Here is a 19,344-nt window from a genome sequence, read left to right as displayed (position 1 = left end):
AGGAGCCATCGCCAGGAACCCTGAGATTTCAGCCAGTCACTGGGTTTTAACTCTGGCACCTGCCAAGTGCAGCCAGGCACTCAACACCAGATCCTGCTCCTAAAGCAATTTAAGATCCTTGAGTGACAGCTGAAACATTAGCAGGAAGTAGTATTATTTATACCACATCACAGGGACATGGAAGGTGGCTGGGAGACAACACCAAAGCACAGATACCAAACAGGGTTCTTGATTGAGGGTAATACTAGATTGGAAAAAAAAAAAAAAAAAGATAAAAGTTCATAATTAATTTAAGCACTCACTCCCTCTCCAACCTACCTGCTTTCATTCTTCATGTCCTTCTCAAACCTTCATAATAATCCTACTCCTAATCTCCTGAGGACCCACCAGGTGGTGTATTTGAGCATGGAAGACACAAAAATGAAGATAGCCCCAACCCAAAGAGCTGGGCAGCCATTCACCGATCAATTTATGTTAAGTTACACATCTTGCGGCCGGCGCTGTGATGTAGTGAGTAAAGCCACTGCCTGCAGTGCCAGCATCCCATATGGGCACCAGTTTGAGACCCAGCTGCTCTACTTCCGATCCAGCTCTCTGCTATGGCCTGGAAAAGCAGTAGAAGATGGCCCAAGTCCTTGGGTCCCTGCACCTGTGTGGGAGACCCAGAGGAAGCTCCTGGCTCCTGGTTTGGATCAGCACAGCTCTGGCCATTGCGGCCAATTGGGGAGTGAACCGTGGATGGAAGACCTCTCTCTCTCTCTCTCTCTCTCTCTCTCTCTGCCTCTGCCTCTCTCTAACTCTGCCTTTCAAATAAATAAATCTTAAAAAAAAAAAAAGATACATACCTTACACTATAACCCTCCAAACCTATGTTTTTCAAACTTTTCCACTTTTAATCTGCAATCCAGTACACACACAGTGTCACGTAAATGTGTGAGAATTTGTTACCATCATTATGTGCAATGTTCTGTGACATTTCTGTATCTTTTCTGGGTGTGACCTTCTAAATTGACTTCATGACCCACTAATAAGTTTTAACCTGCAGTGTGAAGACTAGTTTTACTTCATTTAACTATGTTCATTAAATCTTAGAATAAATGACTCTTATTCAGTCTTAGCTAGGGACCATGAGGAAAAGATAAAAGTCTAAATTAAAACTTCAAAAATCTTTTTCTGGCCCCAGTGATGTTACTAAATAGCTGTGTGATCTTGGAGGTGTGCTTTTCTCGAAGCCTAATTGTCCTCATTTATAAAAATGAAATGGCTAGAAATGGGTGATTTGTAAGGCCTTTTTCTGGTCTAAATTTTTAGAGGGAAAATCTAGTTATTATCACTTCTCTCTTGCACAGGGGGGAGCCAGCCTGCCAGTCCTCGATTGGTGTTCAATCATACTTTGGCAGTCTACTTGGATTTCTTTTTCATCATGTAAGTTAACTTAATAAAAGTTTTATGAGAAATACAACTGCCTAAGGATGTAAAGTATTCTTATCCAGCCTAAATCTTTTTGCACATTTATGTCTATTTCCTTTCAGGCCCTGATACCTTGTTCTGCTCCTACCCCTTTGGCCTCTTTTTTAGTTTTTCTGGTTACTCCTTGAAATGAGTATTTAAATGGTAGTAAGCCCTCAGCCTTCTACATTTTTTCTTTTCACACTTTCTTCCTTAAAGATTTTACGAACTTTTAGACATGTAACTTTTCCCTCTCAAACAACCCCCCAAATCTGATCAAATCCTCTCACACAAGACCTAGCCCTATGTAGCCAACTCCTTGCTACATAGCTCAATTTGAATGTCCCATTCTCCCAATAAGCTTCACAGCAAAGATTCTTTGATTAACCTTTATCATTTCTACCAGAATCACTCTGGCCATTCATTCTCTGCAGTACAGCCACAGTCAAGTTCTCAAAACTTGCATCTTGTTCCATCACCTTTCTTTCTTTCTTTTTTTTTTTTTTTAAGATTTATTTGTTTATTTATTTAAAAGGCAGAGTTACAGAGAGGCAGAGGCAGAGAGAAAGAGACAAGTCTTCCACCCACTGGTTTACTCCCCAAATGGCAGCAATGGCCAGAGCTGGGCCAGTCCAAAGCCAAGAGCCAGGAGCTTCTTCCAGGTCTCCCATGTGGGTGTAGGGGCCCAGGCACTTGAGCCATCCTTCACTGCTTTCCCAGTCCATCGCAGAGAGGCAAATTGGAAGTGGAGCAGCCAGCACTCAAACTGGCACCCATATGGGATGCCGGCACTAGCAGGTGACGGCTTTACCTGCTACACCACAGCGCCAGCACCCCCATCACCTCTCTTTCTTAAAACACTTCACAGCCAGCTCATCACTCTTGGAACAAAGGGAAAACCCTGTCACATTGCTTCAAGAGATGCTGCCCTCGATTCTCCCCCAAGTCTGAGATGGGATTCTAGCCAAGCAAAACTTTCCTAGCTATCCCAGCCAGCAAAGAATATTTCCTTTCTGAACTCCTAAGGCAAAAGTTTACATTTAGCAAGTATGCATATGCTACTCTTTGATACTATTTTTGTTAACCTGGAGAGTTCTTTCCACCTTTTAGAGTTATCTGACTGTTCCTGGACTTGGTCTCTCCAAAGGAAAGGGTCAATGATTATGGCTCCCCCGGCAGTCTCAGGAGCCCTCCCCAGTGAGGTCCATCACACTGTGCTGTCACATCCTGGTCACATCACCTCCGGCAGACTAGAGGGTTTTGAGCTTGGAAAGGCATATTTTGTGTCTGTATTTTTGTGGCCTAGAATTTCAGAAGCATCTCCTAAATATTTGTAGGGTTAATAGATACATATTCCACAAATATTATATTTTGCTGATTTCCTTAGCTATTTATGGGCTAGTTTGCCTGTATAGTTCTTATAACTTGATAGGTTTTAATAGTTTCAAAGAAACTAGATTTGCTAGGGTGGTGAGTTTTAGAATAGAGGTGTTTTGTTCACTTAAATTTCTAATCTTGTTAGGCCTGCTCTGACCTCTTCCCTGAATTCCACTTGATTTCCATCTTCCTAGTAGAACTATCCATGTGAATATAGACATTCATACTTGTGACACTGAAAACTGAACTTCTGCTCTTCCCCAGAAGAGCTCCTCCCTCACTGGATCCCATTTCAATTTGTAAAGTTCAAAATGTGCAGAATGAACTTTGAGTCATTTTTGACTTACTCTCATTCATACACAACATCTTACCTGTCTGCAATTTTAATTATTTCTGCTGTACACAAGGATACTTCAGGAAGTTCAGAGAATATGCACATTACCTTTTCTTTTTTTTCTTTTTTTTTTTTTTTTTGACAGGCAGAGTGGACAGTGAGAGAGAGAGACAGAGAGAAAGGTCTTCCTTTGCCGTTGGTTCACCCTCCAATGGCTGCCGCGGCCAGCGCACTGCAGCCGGCGCACCGCACTGATCTGATGGCAGGAGCCAGGTGCTTCTCCTGGTCTCCTATGGGGTGCAGGGCCCAAGCACTTGGGCCATCCTCCACTGCACTCCCTGACCACAGCAGAGAGCTGGCCTGGAAGAGGGGCAACCGGGACAGAATCCGGCGCCCCGACCGGGACTAGAACCCGGTGTGCCGGCGCCGCTAGGCGGAGGATTAGCCTAGTGAGCCGCGGCGCCGGCCCACATTACCTTTTAATTCTATTTTCCGCAAACTTTCTGAAGAGCCTTCATAGGTATGTGTAAATACATGTGGGTACTTCAAAAAGCTCATGGAAAATGGAATTCAAAGCAAAACTTATTTTGATGTCAAAAAATTCTTGAAATCCATGCATATGAGGGTGTCTTAAAAACATTTATGAGCCGGCGCCGTGGCTCAATAGGCTAATCCTCCACCTTGCGGCGCCGGCACACCGGGTTCTAGTCCCGGTTGGGGCGCCGGATTCTGTCCCGGTTGCCCCTCTTCCAGGCCAGCTCTCTGCTATGGCCAGGGAGTGCAGTGGAGGATGGCCCAGGTGCTTGGGCCCTGCACCCCATGGGAGACCAGGAAAAGCACCTGGCTCCTGGCTCCTGCCAGGATCAGCGCGGTGCGCCGGCTGCAGCGGCGGCCATTGGAGGGTGAACCAACGGCAAAGGAAGACCTTTCTCTCTCTGTCTCTCTCTCTCACTGTCCACTCTGCCTGTCAAAAAAAAAAAAAAAAAAAAAAAAAACATTTATGAAAACGTGTATTATGAACAAACTAGGCACGGATTTAACTTTTTTTGTGCCAAAATAAAGTTATCTTTACTTCCATTTTTCCACAAGCTTGTTGAAGTACCCTTTTATATATTCCACCTACCCCCCACCACCACCACTAGTACCTGTACCGCTCTTGTCCAAGACACTACCCTCTCCCCTACTCATCTAAATAGCCCCTTTACCTGGTTGCCCCACTCCCAGCTTTGTTCCCCTACTGCCTATGTTTTGCACAAGCCACAGTGATCCTTGGAAAATATGTCAGAGTACTCCTGCACTAGAAAGCCCCAGTGGCTTCCTCTCGTCCAACCTAGAACAGGAGGTGCTATTGTTTCACCAGCCCAGAAGGCACAAGGCCCCAGGTGCCCTGGAGCCTCTCTCCTCACCACTCCTCTTACCTTTTGCTTTAAGCCATGTCTCTCCCATGCACACTCTGCCCCAGCCACACTGTTTCTCCTGCTCCCCTCAAAAACACAGGCACTCTCTGTCCTCAGAGCCTGTGACCCCTCTGCATGGTATGCTAGTTCCCTAGATAGCTGTGTGATTCTCTTCCTCCCTGTCTTTATCTTTAATCCAATGTCATCCTCTCAGTGAGGTGACACTAAAAACTATAACCCATTTCCAGCCTCATCCCAATACCCCAAATCTTCCTTCATTTTTTTTATTTCATGGCACTATCACTTTCAGAAATGTTATATTTACTGATTGTCTCTTCCCACAAGCATGTGAACACCACAAGAAAGCTGGGACTTGGGCCTGTTTGGTTCACCACTGTATTACCAGTGCCAAGACTGGTGCCTACATAGTAGACACTCAAATATCTGTTGGAAAAGAATGGATGAAAAGGGACCAGCACTGTGGCACAGCGAGTTAAACCACTGCCTATGATGCTGGCAACCCATAAGGGCACCAATCTGAGTCTGGATGCTCCACTTCCAATCCAGCTCCCTGCTAATGCACCTGGGAAACCAGCAGAGGATGCCCCAAGTGCTTGGGCAACTGCCACTCATGTGGGACAGCTCTCTCTCTCTCTCTCTGTGTCTCTCCCTCTCTCTGTAACTCTGCCTTTCAAATAAATAAATCTTTTTAAAAAATGGATGAAGACACTATTCTTGTTTATGTGATCCCTTTGGTTCTTAGTCCTATCATTACGATCAATTGTGAACAGAAATTGATCACTGGGACTAGTGAGATGGCATTGGTACATGCCACCTCGATGGGATTGAATTCGAATCCCCTGGTATGTTTCTAACTCTACCGTTTGAGGTAAGTCAGCAAATACTAGCTGACAGAATAAAAAAGGGAGAGAATGGTCCAACATGGGAAGTGAGATACACAGCAGACCCATAGAATGGCAAATGTCCTAATAGCACTCTGGCCTCATAATCAGCCCTTAAGGCATGCGGATCCGGCTGAAATGCCCATGAGAGTATTTCAGGCATGGAAAGCCAAGACACTCTGGGGGAAAAAAAAAACCTGAATGAAAGATCTCCGTGAGTGAGATCCCAGTGGAAAGAATGGGTCATCAAAGAAGGAGGTACCTTTCTCTGAAGGGAGGAGAGAACTTCCACTTTGACCATGGCCTTGTCTAAAAATGATCAGAGTCAGTGAACTCAGAGGGCTTCCATAGCCTTGGCAGCTCATGACAAGAGCCTAGGGTGATTACTGATGCCATAAACAAGAGTGTCAATTTGTTAAGTCAACAACAGGAGTCACTGTGCACTTACTCCTCATGTAGGATCTTTGTCCTTAGTGTGCTGTACATTGAGATTTAATGCTATAACTAGTACTCAAACAGTATTTTTCACTTTATGTTTCTGTGTGGGAGCAAACTGTTGAAATCTTTACTCAATGTATGCTAAACTGATCTTCTGTATATAAAGAGAATCGAAAATGAATCTTGATATGAATGGAAGGGGAGAGGGAGTGAATAAGGGGAGGGTTGCGCGTTGGAGGGACGTTATGGGGGGGAAGCCATTGTAATCAATATTCTGTACTTTGGAAATTTATATTCATTAAATAAAAGTTAAAAAAAAGGAAAAAAAATGGATGAACAATTAACCTGTAGACTTCTTTGACTTCACTCAATTAAATTCTAATAAAACTCAATCTGTATACAACATTATGTAGATGTGTTTGAGGATGAAGAACACTCCTAAGGAATTTCTTCCTAATAAAGAGGTCATTTTATAAGTAAAATAAACTATTCTAACAGATTAATGTTAATATCCAGTATAAAATATGAACTTGGGGGCCAGTGCTGTGGCACAGAGTGTTAAAGCCCTTGCCTGCAGCACTGGCATCCCATATAGGCACTGGTTCAAGTCCCAGCTGCTCCACTTCCAAACCAGCTCCCTGCTGGTGCACCTAGGAAAGCAGTGGAGGATGGCCCAAGGTCCCTGCACCCACATGGGAGACCTGGAAGAAGCTCCTGGATCCTGGCTTCAGATAGGCTCATCTCCAGCCCATTGCAGCCATTTGGGGGAGGGAAGGAGCAGATGGAAGACCTCTCTCTCTCTCTCTCTACCTCTCTAACTCTCTTTCAAATAAATAAAATAAATCTTTTTTTTTTTTAAATGGACTTTCCCCAAGAGTTCTGAACAAACAGGGAACAGCATATGATAGATTTCAATCAAAGGACTGTGTGAATGGTACAAATATAAAGCAACCACAGATACCATGAAGGAGAGGTTATCAGGGATGGTTCCACAAAGAACTGGCATGTTAGCTCCCCTTAAGGGATAACTATGGTTGGGGTGTGCTGGTGGCGGCAGGGGATGAAGCAATTCAGGCAGGTGAACACAAGCAAAGGTGCAGGGGGCCAGCCACACTGAAGCAAGAGGCACAGACTGTCTTGTAGTCAGAGCATGGAGGAGTGGGGAGAGAAAACGCGAAATAGGCAGCTCCCGAAAGTCGAGACTATATATGTTATATATCAGTTGAAAAAATTCAAATACTGAAAAGAAATTCAATAAATACATACCAATTACCAGAAAGAAAGAGAGAGAGAGAGAGAGAGAGGAAGGAAGAGAGGAAGGACGGAAGGACGGAAGGACGGAAGGAAGGAAGGAAGGAAGGAAGGAAGGAAGGAAGGAAAGAAGTCAGAGAGAGGAGACTTGAGTCCCCTCCTCCACCCTGGTTCTCAAACTGGGCAGAGGGTGAGGAGAAAGGCAATGGGGGTGGGTGGGGTGGAGGAAGGCCTGGGACTGCTAACCAGGAGGATAGTTTTGCTTCTTATTTATTGCTTCTGCTTTGTATTACCTGTTTTCTGTATCTCTGACAAATAAAAGTATATGCTGGGCTCCACTGGGAGCCCCAATCTAGTGGGACACTCAACCTACTATAGCAGAACTTGCAGAACTTGTCTGTGTGTGTGCACTCTGCATCGCTCAGGAGATTGAGCACTGCAAGTCCTTGAGCCAGGGACAGTGCTTCTGTTTTCATTCTTCCTTTGGTCCACAGAACATCTAAAATCTTTTCTCTCAGAATGTTTTTCCCCAAACATTAATGGCTCTCCCTTGCTTTTCCTCAATTTCTTCTTTCCAACTCTTCCTTAATGTAGGCCAGACTGGAAATAAGACTTTAATAATGACTCAATCAATGCCAACAATAGTAGGCGGATTACATCCCAGCTGTTGTGTGTCATGCCCCATTAACATAACCAACTGTCAAGTCAGCCTTTAAAAAAACTCCCTTGACGTTTGCTTAATCATAGTCAGACCCCCCAGTTAGCTCTCATAATGGAATCATCTGAAAACATATTAATCTCTCACCAATACTCCTAAATGTAAGGTTCCATTCCCCTAGAAATGATTAATCATCTCAATGGACACATTCCTTACAAATACAACAAAACTTCACAACTTACATTCTGCGAATTCGATACCTGTTATAATTTACATATTTACATTCTTTGAAAGTAAAAGGTGTTTTTAAACAAGTGGGTAAAGAAACAGAGGGGCAGGAGAATGCTTTTTTAAGTATGCCTTGACAATTTGATATTCCTTTACAAACAAGCAGTAAACATTACCACTATTACATGCACAGTTATCTAGGCAAGGTAGCACGGAACTGCAGAAATAGCAATAGCTTTCGAACCAAGAAGACCTAGGTAGAAATCTCAGTTCTGCTACTTTCTTTTCTTTTCTTTCCTTTTTTTTTTTTCTTGTTTATTTATTTATTCGAAAGGTAGAGTTACAAAGAAGAGAAGGCAAAGACAGAGAGAAAGAGAGAGAGAGGGAGAGAGAGAGAGAGAGATCTTCCATCTGCTGATTCACTCCTCAAATGGCTATAATGGCCTGGGCTGGGCCAGGCTGAACACAGGCACTAAGCTTCATCCATGTCTCCCACGTAGGCGGCAGGGACCCAGGCAATTACGTCATCTGCTGCTGCTTTCCCAGGCGTATTATCAGGGAGCTGGATCACAAGTGGAGCTGCTGGGACTTGAACAGGCACCCATATGAGATCCCGGTGCTGCAGGCAATGGCTTTTACCTGTATGCCACAGTGCCAGCATTTCTTATTTTTCTAGTTATATAATTTCAGGGAAATCACTTAATAATAGTAAAGTATAGGAAAGTAGCCAGGAGACAGATGCAGACAAGGCTACGAAGAGGGTACCTGTGATGCCAACTTTTGCTTTTTCATTCAAGGCAAATAAGAAGAAAATTTATTAACATTGAGATACCCCATCCATGGTCAAATATTTTACTATTCTTTATACCTTCCCATTGTTTGTGAAACATTCCATAATTTTTTAAGAAAAAGCCTATTTCAAAGGAAATGAATCTAAGAATTACAAGGAGGCAGCTCTCAATTAGATATAAGGATAAATTCTCTAGCAGAATTGCAAAGAATTTGCTGCCATCTTCCCTCCATACATTTATACATCAAATTTTTTGTGGGCACTTACGTTATGAGAGGGAGTGAATTTCCTGTCACCAAAAGGCCTTCACAGACACTAAAGAACACTAGTCATCGATATTATTAAAAGTCTTCACACATGAGCCAGGAGTTAGCTCTCAAAGACTTTTAAGATCTTTGGCCATCCAAAGATTCTAGGTGTGAAACCTGTTTTCTTTTAGAAACAATTCCACCAATGAGAGAGCTCCCACTCTCTGAAGAATCTCAGAATGCCCCCTCTCCCCGAGTCCCCCTACAGCCCTAAAGGTACTGAGAGTCTGCCTGCTCAGAGAACCTGCCTGCCTGTGTGGCAGGAAGAGATGAGTGAGTACAAAGGACAAAAGCAGTAATGATGACTTGGACTCAAAGGTGATCTCCAATAGCCTATTTAACCCAGAACTTTGCTCACTGTCATATTCTCAAAACAGCCCTATGGGAAGGGTTCACAAGTGCTTCCTGCTCTTCATCACCCTTCTGCATTGTGAAATACAACACAGAGGGGGCTGGCTCTGTGTTGTAGCACCACGGTAAAGCCGTTGCTTGCAGTGCCAGCATCCCATATGGGCTCCGGTTTGAGACCCAGATGCTCCACTTCCGATCCAGCTCTCTGCTATGGCCTGGGAAAGCAATGGAAGATGGCCCAAGTCCGTGGGCCCCTGCACCAGCATGGGAGACCCGAAAGAAGCTCCTGGCTTCAGATTGGCACAGCTCCAGCCACTGTGGCCAACTGGAGAGTGAACCACTGGATGGAAGACCTCTCTCTCTCTCTGCCTCTCCTCTCGCTGTGTAACTTTACTTTCAAAATAAATAAATCTTTAGAAAAAAAAATACAACACAGAAGCCCAATATATTTTGGAATGGAGGGTGGGGAAGACAGAGACAGGATATGTAAAGTTGGTTTGTGTCATAGACACATATTTTATTTATGATATATCCATGTGTTCGGCAGTCTTTATGCTGTCTGATAAAAATCTGAGATGCACAAATACGAAAGTCTAGTTCCTAGCTGTTTTGGATGATTTGTATTACAGAATTAAGCAAATACAATTATACTGCCTTTGCAACAACAATCACTTGCACAGAATTTGGTAACGCACAAAGCATTTCCTTATTCAGTTTTTCATCATGTCTTTCCCACAACCTTTGCATTGGAAAGGTGAGAGATTATTATCCCCTTTTTACTGCCTAGGAAAGACAGACATCAAGAGGTTAGCTGACTTTCTCATTTAGAAAGAAGAGGAGCACAGGCTACAACACCCAGCATTTGACGTCATGTTGTATACTCTCAGGGCGTTAACCAGGCAACTATACAACCTTGCAAAGCAGGGGTTCACTTGTGACTGACAAGGCACTTGCCCTTCACTGCAGCCCAGCTGCACATTTTCAAAAGTACCCTTCAGAGGCTGGTGCTGTTGTACAGCAGGTTAAGCTATTCCCTGCTAATATTTAAGTGCTGACTGCTCCACTTCAGATCCAGCTCCCTGCTAATGCACCTGGGAAAGCAGCAGAGGATGATGTCCCAAGTGTTTGGGCTTCTGTTACCCAATATAGGAGACCTGGATGGAGTTCCAGGCTCCTGGCTCTTGGCCTGGCCCAGCCTAGCCTTTGAGGGCATTTTGAGAGTAAATCAGCAAATAGAAACTCTCTCTCTCAAACAAATAAAAATATCTTTAAAGATTCAACTAAAATTAAAGTGAATTCATTTCAATTCAAGGCAAGTGGGTTAGAACCAATCATGTCTAAATGTTTGATATAATACTCCTACTTAATTAGGGGACCCTGATAGAAAGGCTAGATGAAGTATCCTAAAAGTCCTCAATACTAACCACTCATAGATTAGTGTGCTTTTCTATCCTCAGATAAAACAGATAGATACATAGGATTCATTCTGCATTTTGACACAAGAACAAGCATATCCATTAGGCTATCTGATGAATATGTAAAAATTTTGCACACCACATTCTTTTTTTTTTTTTTTTTTTTGACAGGCAGAGTGGACAGTGAGAGAGAGAGACAGAGAGAAAGGTCTTCCTTTACTATTGGTTCACCCCACAATGGCCGCTGCGGCCGGCACACCGCGCTGATCCAAAGCCAAGAGCCAGGTACTTATCCTGGTCTCCCATGGGGTGCAGGGCCCAAGCACCTGGGCCATCCTCCACTGCACTCCCGGGCCACAGCAGAGAGCTGGCCTGGAAGAGGGGCAACCGGGACAGAATCCGGCGCCCCGACCGGGACTAGAACCCGGTGTGCCGGCGCCGCAAGGCGGAGGATTAGCCTAGTGAGCCGCGGCGCCGGCCTGCACACCACATTCTAACAAGGAAAACGCTTGTTCCTTGTTCTTCTACTCACTAACCCTTTCTCATCAACCTAGTGCCTCCAAAAGCTGACTGAATTCTATAAAGAAATGTCTTTCCTTTTTTCCTTTTGGCTTCTACAGCAAATATCTCTTCTGAAATGCTGTTTTTAAAATTTCAAAGTAACTTCTGAAGGCCCAGAGTCTTTTAGGTGCTAAAACAATAATGCAATTCGATTTCTTCCCGTAAAACTCAGAGACTTACTGAAAGCCACCCTCTACGTAGCCTTTTCTTGAAATAACCGGCCTGATGACAAGACAGCTAACAACAGAGCTATTGCATCAGGTTGACGAGTAAACCCTATCTTAGGCAGCTTCATCATGTGAATAAAGGAGAGGGGTGCAGATGATGTTCCTGCTGCCTCCCCCACCATAGATACACACCCACATCACCCCCAATTCTGGAATAACAAGATGCTGCCATCATCATCACACTAGAGCACTGCGAACTATATAAAACCAAAACAAAACAAATAACAACTTCCCTGACCACCAAAAATAGATGGTCCGGCCAGAAACGCTCCTTCCAGAGATAGTTAAATGACCTGCAAGGCAGAGTGACAGTTGAGCTGCACTGGTGATGGGTGCTCCGAGGCTCCTAGGCTCCAACCTAGATTCAGTTGGATCCTATCAGTGCCAGCAAAACTTAGTACTTGTGCCTAATTGGTTCAACTCAGATTATTTGCTGAGTTTCTACAACTCATGAGGAAGATACTGTACCAAGTTATGGCCTCACATTTTCCTCTGGATTTTCAGCTATCCTTTGCCCACCCTACTCTAGGAGTTAAGAAAATTTTGAAGGTACAACTAAGATCTGCTCTAGCAGGAGAGGTAAGAGTTCACAGTGATACCATTAGTGGCTATGGCTGCAACAATAAAGGCTTAACCTGAAGTGCAGGGGAGACAGAACCAGCACAAATGCCAATCAACAGACATGAAAAAAGTTTTGCCTCTTGTTTCTGAACTCACTCTGCTCTCTCTGTTGCCTCCAGGACTTTGCATTTAGCATGGAATGTCACTCCTCTTCACTCTCCACCCAACTCTGACTTCAACCCTGATTCACCCTTAAGCATGTAATTTGCCGACTATCTGCTAAAGAAAACCTATCTGACCTTAAAACCTGAGTGCTTCCAAAGTACTATGCACCTACCCTGATTTTGGGCCTCACCACAGTAAATTGGGATCGTCTGTTTGACTATCTCCCTGACTAGATTTAGAACTCCTAAAGAACTAGAAGGATGGAAATCACTAACCTTTTTGGGATTTGCTGCTATCATTTTTATATACATATACGTATGCATCTATATATGTATGTATTTGAGAGGGAGAGAGGGAGATGGAGGAGAGAAAGAGAGAGAGACACACACAGAGAGAGCTCCCATTCATTGGCTCACTCCCTAATTGCCCATAAAGGCTGGGATTCGGGTGGGCCAAAACCAGGAGACAGGAATTTAACACAGATCTCCCATGTGGCTGTCAGCATCCCAATCACTTGAGCCGTCACTGCTGCCTCCCAGGGTGTGCAGGAAACTGGAGTCAGAAGCGAGAGCCAGCAATCAAATCCAGGTATTCTAATGTGAGACACTGGTGGCTTAGCCATCATCTTTTTTCTTTAAACTTTTATTTAATGAATATAAATTTCCAAAGTACAGCTTATGGATTACAATGGCTTGCCCCCCATAACTTCCCTCCCACCCGCAACCCTCCCCTTCCCCGCTCCCTCTCCCCTTCCATTCACATCAAGATTCATTTTCAATTATCTTTATATACAGAAGATCAGTTTAGCATATATTAAGTAAAGATTTCAACAGTTTGCACCCACATAGAAACACAAAGTGAAAAATACTGTTTGAGTACTAGTTATAGCATTAAATCACAATGTACAGCACATTAAAGACAGAGATCCTACATGAGGAGTAAGTGCACAGTGACTCCTGTTGTTGACTTAACAAATTGACACTCTTGTTTATGGCATCAGTAATCACCCTAGGCTCTTGTCAGGAGTTGCCAAGGCTATGGAAGCCTTTTGAGTTCACCAACTCTGATCATATTTAGACAAGGTCGTAGTCAAAGTGGAAGTTCTCTCCTCCCTTCAGAGAAAGGTGCCTCCTTCTTTGATGACCTGTTCTTTCCACTGGGATCTCACTCGCAGAGATTTTTTTTTTTTTTTTTTTGACAGAGTGTCTTGGCTTTCCATGCCTAAAATACTCTCATGGGCTCTTCAGCCGGATCCACATGCCTTAAGGGTTGATTCTGAGGCCAGAGTGCTGTTTAGGACATCTGCCATTCTATGAGTCTGCTGTGTATCTCGCTTCCCATGTTGGATCGTTCTCTCCCTTTATTATTCTATCAGTTAGTATTTGCAGACACTAGTCTTGTTTATGTGATCCCTTTGGCTCTTAGTCCTATCATTATGATCAATTGTGAACAGAAATTGATCACTTGGACTAGTGAGATGGCATTGGTACATGCCACCTGATGGGATTGAATTGGAATCCCCTGGTATGTTTCTAACTCTACCATTTGGGGCAAGTCAGCTTGAGCCTGTCCCAAACTGTACATCTCTTCCCTCTCTTATTCCCACTCTTATATTTAACAGGGATCACTTTTCAGTTAAGTTTCAACACTTAAGAATGACTGTGTATTAATTGCAGAATTCAACCAAAAGGATTAAGTAGAACAAACATAAAAAATACTAAGAGGGATAATGTATTAAGTTGTTCATCAACAGTCAGGGCAAGGGCTGATAAAGTCACTGTTTCTCATAGTATTCATTTTACTTTAACAGGTTTCCTTTTTGGTGCTCGGTTAGTTGTCACTGATCAGGGAGAACATATGATATTTGTCCCTTTAGGGACTGGCTTATTTCACTCAGCATAATGTTTTCCAGATTCCTCCATTTTGTTGCAAGTGACCGGATTTCATTGTTTTTTACTGCTGTATAGTATTCTATAGAGTACATATCCCATAATTTCTTTATCCAGTCTACTGTTGATGGGCATTTAGGTTGATTCCAGGTCTTAGCTATTGTGAATTGAGCTGCAATAATCATTAATGTGCAGACAGCTTGTTTGTTTGCCAATTTAATTTCCTTTGGGTAAATTCCAAGGAGTGGGATGGCTGGGTTGAATGGTAGGGCTATATTCAGGTTTTTGAGGAATCTCCAGACTGACTTCCATAGTGGCTTTACCAGTTTGCATTCCCACCAACAGTGGGTTAGTGTCCCTTTTCCCCACATCCTCGCCAGCATCTGTTGTTGGTAGATTTCTGAATGTAAGCCATTCTCACCAGGGTGAGGTGGAACCTCATTGTGGTTTTGATTTGCATTTCCCTGACTGCTAGTGATCTTGAACATTTTTTCATGTGCCTGTTGCCCATTTGGATTTCCTCTTTTGAAAAATGTCGATTGAGGTCCTTAGCCCATCTCTTAAGTGGGTTGTTTGTTTTGTTGTTGTGGAGTTTGTTTTTTTTTTTTTTTTTTGACAGGCAGAGTGGACAGTGAGAGAGAGAGACAGAGAGAAAGGTCTTCCTTTGCCGTTGGTTCACCCTCCAATGGCCGCCGCGGCCGGCGCGCTGCAGCCAGCACACCACGCTGATCCGATGGCAGGAGCCAGGAGCCAGGTGCTTTTCCTGGTCTCCCATGGGGTGCAGGGCCCAAGCACCTGGGCCATCCTCCACTGCACTCCCGGGCCACAGCAGAGAGCTGGCCTGGAAGAGGGGCAACCGGGACAGAATCCGGCGCCCCAACCGGGACTAGAACCCGGTGTGCCGGCGCCGCTAGGTGGAGGATTAGCCTAGTGAGCCGCGGCGCCGGCCGAGTTTCTTGATCTCTTTGTAGATTCTGGTTATTAATCCTTTATCTGTAGCATAGTTTGCAAATATTTTTTCCCATTCTGTTAGTTGCCCTTAACCAGCATCTTAACCATTAACAAATGTAAATGGTGGCTTCTTTCTTTCTTTCTTTCTTTCTTTTTTTTTTTTTTTTTTTTTGACAGGCAGAGTTAGACAGTGAGAGAGAGACAGAGAGAAAGGTCTTCCTTTCCGTCGGTTTGCCCCCGCAAATGGCCGCTACAGCTGGCGAGCTGCGCCAATCCAAAGCCAGGAGCCAGGTGCTTCCTCCTGGTTTCCCATGCGGGTGCAGGGCCCAAGCACTTGGACCATTCTCCACTGCACTCCTGGGCCACAGCAGAGAGCTGGACTGGAAGAGGAGCAACCAGGACAGAATCTGGGGTGCCAGCACCACAGGCGGAGGATTAGCCTTGTGAACCGCGGCGCTGGCCAGTATCATCATTTTTTAAAAATGATATTATTTATTTGAAAGGCAGAGTGATAAAAAAGAGATCTTCCATCTACTGGTTCATTCCCCAAATGCCTGCAACAGCCAGGACTGGGCCAGGCCAAAGCCAGGACCCTGTAACTCCACCTAAGTCTCCCACATGGGTGGCAGGAACTCAATTATTTGAGCCATTAACTGCTGCCTCCCAGGGGCATTAGCAAGGAGCTGTATTGAAAGCTGAGTGGCCGGCGCCGAGGCTCACTAGGCTAATCCTCCACCTTGTGGCGCTGGCACACCGGGTTCTAGTCCCGGTCGGGGCGCTGGATTCTGTCCCGGTTACCCCTCTTCCAGGCCAGCTCTCTGCTGTGGCCCAGGAGTGCAGTGCAGGATGGCCCAATTACTTGGGCCCTGCACCCCATGGGAGACCAGGATAAGTACCTGGCTCCTGCCAACGGATCAGCGCGGTGCGCCGGCCGCAGCGTGCTGGCCGCGGCGGCCATTGAAGGGTGAACCAACGGCAAAGGAAGACCTTTCTCTCTGTCTCTCTCTCTCTCTCACTGTCCACTCTGCCTGTCAAAAAAATAAATAAATAAATTAAAAAAATAAAAAAAGAAAGAAAGCTGAGTAACAAAACTAGTTCTCAAGCAGTTTTTTTGTGTGTGCATGTGTGTGCAAATTGTTGAAATCTTTACTTAGTATAGAGTTGGTCTTTCATGTACAAAGTTAATTGAAAATGAATCTTAATGGAGAATGGGACTGGGAAGGGGAGAAGGAGGAGGAGGAGGGGTGGGACTGTGGGTGGGAGGGTGGGTATTGTGGGAAAAATAATATATTCCTAAAGTTGTGCTTATGAAATTTGTATTCCTTAAAAATTTTTTTTTAAAAAATGCAAGTAACAGGGACTCAAACTGGTACTCCGACCTGGGATGTGGGCATACCAAGCAGTAGATAATTCACTGAACCACAATACCTTGCCCTTTTGTTCTTATTTTCTAAATTCTTACTGGAATAGAAATTATGATTAGGATGGAAATTCTGGGGGCCAGTGCTGTGCCATAGCAGGTGGAGCTGCCACTTGCAGTGCTGGGATCCCATATGGGTGCTGGTCCATGTCCCAGCTGCTCCACTTCCAATCCAGCTATTTGCTGTGGCCTAGGAAAGCAGTAGAAGATGGCCCAAGCTCTTGGGCCCCTGCACCCATGTGGGAGACCCAGAAGTTCCTGGCTCCTGGCTTCAGACTGACTCAGCTCTGGCAGTTGCGACCAATTGGGGAGTGAACCAGCAGATGGAAGACCTCCCTCTCTTTGCCTCTCCTTCTCTTTCTGTGTAACTCTGACTTTCAAATAAAATAAATAAATCTTTTAAAAAAAATGGAAATTCTGCAGGGTCCAAAGGAAGAAAGATATGGCTTCTCTTCACACAGTGAACAAGAATGAAAACAAATTCTAATGAAAAAATAGAAGTGAGATTTAAAAAATAACAAAACAATTATTCTCATTCAAGTGTTTATTTCCTGTAGAAGTGATCACTCTCTTTTCTAAGTGGGTAACCATACCCCCCAGTTTCTTCAGGGTAGTTCAATTACAATTTTATTCTTTTTGATAAGTTTTATAATTTTTATAATATGTTTGATAATATATTTGATAATTTTTACAAGTTTTTTAAAAAAGATTTATTTATTTATTTGGAAGGCAGGGTTACAGAGAGGCAGAGAGAAAGAGAGGTCTTCCATCCGTTGGTTCACTCCCCAGATGGCCACAACAGCTGGAGCTGTGACAATCCAAAGCCAGGAGCCAGGAGCTTCTTCTGGTCTCCCTTGCCGCTGCAAGGGTCCAAGCACTTGGGCCATCTTCCACTGCTTTCCCAGGCATAGTGAAGAGCTGGATCAGAAGTGGAGCAGCTGGGACTTGAACTGGTGCCCATATGGGATGCCAACACTGTAGGCAGCGGTTTTACCCACTATACCATAGTACTAGCCCCAAAGTTTTATAAATTTTATAATTAATTTTACAATCAAACATGAGCTAATATCTAACTTTAAAAAGTTTTTGTGTATTAAAAGAAGTTGTGTCCTAATATTTAGGTTTCAAAGACATACATTTGTTTGACAATTATGCCAAGCTTTACTATCTCTTCCACTCTTAGATGTTGTTTAAATTACTTAAATGAACTCTCTTGCCTCTAACCAGATCATATGCTCTTTGGGAATGATAAATTAGATATATCTTTGTATCCTCTATAGTACTCAAAATCATCTCTTTTACTCTGTAGCTCTTAAAGGGGGGGAAATGGCTGTATTGATTTATGTCTTTGGCAGTGTTGCTTAGGAACGAAAACTCTGCTCAAGGTCTAGCGGATGACGTGGAAGGGAGCGCTCTGAAAGCTCATTTCAGAAAGAGAAGAACTATGCTGATGAGTGCTGAAAGCTTGGAATTTCCCCCCTCTACAGGCTTCCTGAATATCTGAAGATCCCAGTGCAAATAAAACCAGTATGCTCGGGGCACTGTGGTTTTGGAAGCACAGATACCATTTTTTATAAAAGGAAAATGGACTTCACTGGCAGCAAGCATTGTCCAAGGCTATAATTACAGAGAAACACTCGCACAGCGCTGAAATTGCAGAACCTAAAGACAGCACGGACATGACCCAGATTCACCTAACGCATCACAGGGACCTAGACTGTGATAACTCAGTCTCCACCAAGGCAAAAAAGCAAGAGCCCGCATTTCTAGCTCTATCTTCCTTCCTTTTCCCCCACAGACTTTAAGATCCAAGTGGAAAGGTTTGCCAGGACGGGCGGGCCCACAACAGGCTGACTCACTGTGGTTTGGTTACGTGGAGCCTGCCAGGGAAAAGCTGGCCTCAGGCTACACTGAGGCAAACAAGGCAGCTGGTGTTGCTGGCGTTTTGGAGTTAAAGACGGCATTATTAGAAAATGTGTAAATAGGGCAGGGTGGTGGAGGCCCAATTTGGTTTTAGGAACACTCCCATCCTCCTCTGGCTTTTCTGCAGCATCTGCCACTTTGAGTCTGTTTAAAACCAAACTGCATGATTTCCACCAATGGAGCCTCTTCTCTAAAAAGTCCTCTCCTGTCCCTAAGAAACTTGCAATGATTGGGCTTCTCAGTTCTGTAACTTTACATCCCTACAACTTTGGGTAAATGACTTGAACCTTGGTCTCTTCACTGCTATAATGGGGGTAATATATCTCTTATAGGAAAAGGAGTTGAGGGGGTGGTGCTGTGGTGCAGTGGGTTAACACCCTGGCCTGAAGCGCCGGCATCCCCATATGGGCACCGGTTTGAGACCTGGCTGCTTCACTTCTGATCCAGCTCTCTGCTGTGGCCTGGGAAAGCAGCAGAAGATGGCCCAAGTCCTTGGGCCCCTGCACCCATGTGGGAGGCCAGGAAGAAGCTCCTGGCTCCTGGCTTTGGATCAGCACAGCTCTGGCCATTGCAGCCAACTGGGGAGTGAACCATCGGATGGAAGACGCCTCTCTCTCTCTCTCTCTCTCTCTCTCTGCCTCTCCTCTCTATGTGTAACTCTGACTTTCAAATAAATAAATCAATATAAAAAAAAGGAAAATGAGTTGAAAGCAGAAATAAAGTATGTTTAATATCAAGAAAAGTTCCTG

At 44.2% G+C, this 19,344-nt stretch overlaps 1 protein-coding gene across 23 annotated transcripts in view; it reads right to left on the bottom strand.

The window, feature by feature from the left end:
* PDE4DIP (phosphodiesterase 4D interacting protein) overlaps nt 1-19,344 on the bottom strand; it is a 236,454-nt gene that overhangs the window by 145,733 nt on the left and 71,377 nt on the right. The gene's annotated exons all lie outside the window — the stretch shown is intronic.

This window comes from Oryctolagus cuniculus, chromosome 7 (assembly GCF_051225735.1).
Source record: "Oryctolagus cuniculus isolate XC-2025 breed Fujian yellow rabbit chromosome 7, ASM5122573v1, whole genome shotgun sequence".
NCBI classification, from domain to species: Eukaryota; Metazoa; Chordata; class Mammalia; order Lagomorpha; family Leporidae; genus Oryctolagus; species Oryctolagus cuniculus.
This window is presented reverse-complemented; position numbering and strand designations above follow the sequence as displayed.